Below are 3,566 nucleotides of genomic sequence, written 5' to 3'. Positions count from 1 at the left end.
AGTACAGTCAACAGGTTGCGAATGGGGCCTAATTAGCTGGTCACCGGAGCGCGCCAGGCACTAACGCCGATGGTGCCACACATTATGTTACGTGTGTCCACAGCAAGTGTGGCACAAACAGATAAGTCATGGGGCCACAACAACTGTGGAGCATGAAGTATGGGGCCACAACAACTGTGGAGCATACACTACGTGAGACACAGCAATTGTGACACGTAGAATACGTGGGGCCACAACAACTGTGGAGTACGTATTAACGCACTCACAGCTGGTATAGAAACCTGTGATGTGATGCGGTAATCGGCAGGGACACACGGCTCAAGGGGACCTGTGTAGCACCCATATGGTCATGTTAATGATTAAGTCTATTGAATAAGATTCCAAGTTCAAGTCATGTTTCACGTTATGTTATGTTCAAGTTTACGTTCACGCAATCATGGTAATCCCATGAGACAAGAATATGTTTCAAGTTCATGTTATGTTATGTTCACGTTCACGTTATGTTCCAAGTTCATGTTATGTTATGTTCACGTTTACGTTATGTTCCAAGTTCACATTTATGTTATGTCATGCTCAAGTTCAAGTTCAAATTATGCATGTTCACGTTCATGTTATGTTTCAAGTCCATGTTATGTTTCAAGTCACGTTCATGCTAAGCTTCAGTTTCAGTTTAAGTTATGCCAGTTATGTTATGTTGTATGTCAAGTTATGCTATGATTACTTATGATTTGATTATACATTCATGCTTTTACTGCCATGCATGCATCATTAACCTGTGTGGAAGTTTCTTGTTAACTTGCTGAGATTTGTAATCAAATCTCACTGTGGTAGTCCCAACTACCATTCCCCCCAAATGGTAGATTTTGTTACAGGATCTGAAGGAGAATCGGGAATCGACCAATTGGAAATGGTCGACTAAGCGACGATGCGATGTAGGTGTTAATACAGTAGTTACCTCAGATTACTACTTGTATTTGTAGAGTTCAATCTCCATCACTCTTTTGATCACAACCTTTTCGGACTAGTGTTGTGATATCAGTTTTTGAGTATGTCATTATGTATGAAGAATGTTTTAAGTATTTGGGATATTTCAGTTTGGTGCATAGTATTGCTGAAGAAAAAAAAAAAAATTATCCGCTGCGAATATTGCATAATGCTAGATGCATGTTAGGAATATTGCATCTTATATGTCCTGAACGGGGGCAGGTAACCTTGTGTTGCATGTCTCGACGCTTCAAATGTCCGTCCGATCCCAAGCGGAATTTGCGGGCGTCACAGGGGTCACCCGCCCCGCATCTGGGGCTCTATCCGGGGGCGGGTGCGGGATGGGGGTCACACCCGCCCCGCATATACCCCGCCCCGCCCCGCATCCATATATATATATATAAAATATATATATACGCATGAAACGACGTCGTTTCATGCGTATATATATTTTTTTAAAACCCAGGCATGAAACGACGTCGTTTCATGCCTGGGTTAATTAGCCCCCCCCCGATTCCCTCCCTCGGCCTCGCTCACTCTCAGACCCTCACTTCTCTCATCTCTGTCTCTCCGCCGCTCACCCCTCCCTCTCTCTAAGTCTGAGTTTCCGGCGCCGCACCCAGCTACCAGCGGTGGCTTCAACGTCGCCGTGCGCATCCGCCCATCCGGTCCGTTTCTCTGCATCTCACCGAAGATCCGAATCCCGAAAGGTAAGAAACGACGAAACCCATTTTATTTTGTTGTGATTTATATTTTTAATGGAGATTGGAGGAAGGATGGGGTTTATCGGAGATGGTGGATGGGATTTTTGTGAATTGTGTGCTGTGGAGCTTAGATTGTGCATGTGTTTTGGTTTGAAATTTGAATGAGTCCGTGAAGTGCATGTGAATTGTGTTTGTTTTCTCATTTCTGTAATTATTTCGGTTTGGAATCTTTGGATTGAAATTAATTGTGTAATTAATTTGGAATGAAACCCCTAATTTAATTTAGGGCTCAAATCCGAAACCCTAAATTAATTTAGGGGTTTCAATCTTTGAAACCCCTAAATTAATTTAGGGTTTCGAAATACCCTAAATTAATTTAGGGGATTCAAAGATTGAAACCCCTAAATTAATTTAGGGCTCAAATCCGAAACCCTAAATTAATTTAGGGGTTTCAATCTTTGAAACCCCTAAATTAATTTAGGGTTTCGAAATACCCTAAATTAATTTAGAGGTTTCAAAGATTGAAACCCCTAAATTAATTTAGGGCTCAATTCCGAAACCCTAAATTAATTTAGGGGTTTCAATCTTTGAAACCCCTAAATTAATTTAGGGTTTCGAAATACCCTAAATTAATTTAGGGGTTTCAAAGATTGAAACCCCTAAATTAATTTAGGGATCAAATCCGAAACCCTAAATTAATTTAGGGGTTTCAATCTTTGAAACCCCTAAATTAATTTAGGGTTTCGAAATACCCTAAATTAATTTAGGGCTTTCAAAGGAGAAAAATCAGTAGAGAGCAAGCATGATTTGGAATTAATTCCGAAAAGTCTCATGCTATACTTTCATTCTTTGAGTTAAATCATACTTATCTAAAAAATTTAAACTCCAAAAAATCTAAACTCTTAGGAGATGATAAATTCATCGTTGGCATGTGGGGTCAAATATATAGCATCCAAAGCCTCGTATTAGCTAGAAAATGAATTTGATATTTTCAATGGGAGGTAAATGAGTTTTAGGCCCCATTTCACAATTTCTTTTGCATATCCATTATGCTATGAAGCCTATGATAATTTGGATTTTCTGCTGCTTTTTGAAAATCATATCCAATATTAGTAGTAACAATTGTTGTTGTTATTATGGAATGATCTCTGTGTGTGTGTGTACACATTTGAAGACATGCAGTCTTCTTGCGAAGCTGGGTGCACATGCATATTGGTTAAGTGGCACCCCTTTTTATGTCAACTTGTATGTATATATATATATATATAAATAGTTGGATAGTATATACAACTAATAAGCAAATAATTGTTTATATATAATTGTATGTAGCTAGAAGGTGTCAAATTGGATTCAATACCTCCTTTGTGAGGACTTGCTTTCATTATATAGGCACTGCCGTGCATGTTACAAGGCTATATTATTTTTTTATTTCTCATTTCTTTGTTAATATTTTATAATTTGTTGGATGTGGACTTTTCCACCTTACTTAAATAAAGGAAACATCCATATTTTCTTATCTCATATAGTGTATTTGTTAATATACTTTATTAACAACATATAGTGTATTTGTTGTTAATATACTTTATTACATTTTATAACCAAAGTACACAATATATATATATGAATGTAAAGTGATAGTGTGATACTTTTTGTTATTCTACTTTTATTTTATGTTCATTATATAGTTATGTTTTCTATTATTTCAGATTTCTTCAGGCTGGCACTGGTTCATGGGATATTCCGGTAGGATTCAGTCAGAGCTCTCCAGCACTCCCGGAGTCCCGAGGCACCCCACCCTGCCTACCTACACCACCCTGCCCTCCACTCATGCCCCTGCACCCTGACCCCTCTGACACCTTGCCCATGAGAGCCGACCAA

This window comes from Juglans regia, chromosome 13 (genome assembly GCF_001411555.2).
Source record: "Juglans regia cultivar Chandler chromosome 13, Walnut 2.0, whole genome shotgun sequence".
Classification (NCBI taxonomy): domain Eukaryota; kingdom Viridiplantae; phylum Streptophyta; class Magnoliopsida; order Fagales; family Juglandaceae; genus Juglans; species Juglans regia.
This window is presented reverse-complemented; position numbering follows the sequence as displayed.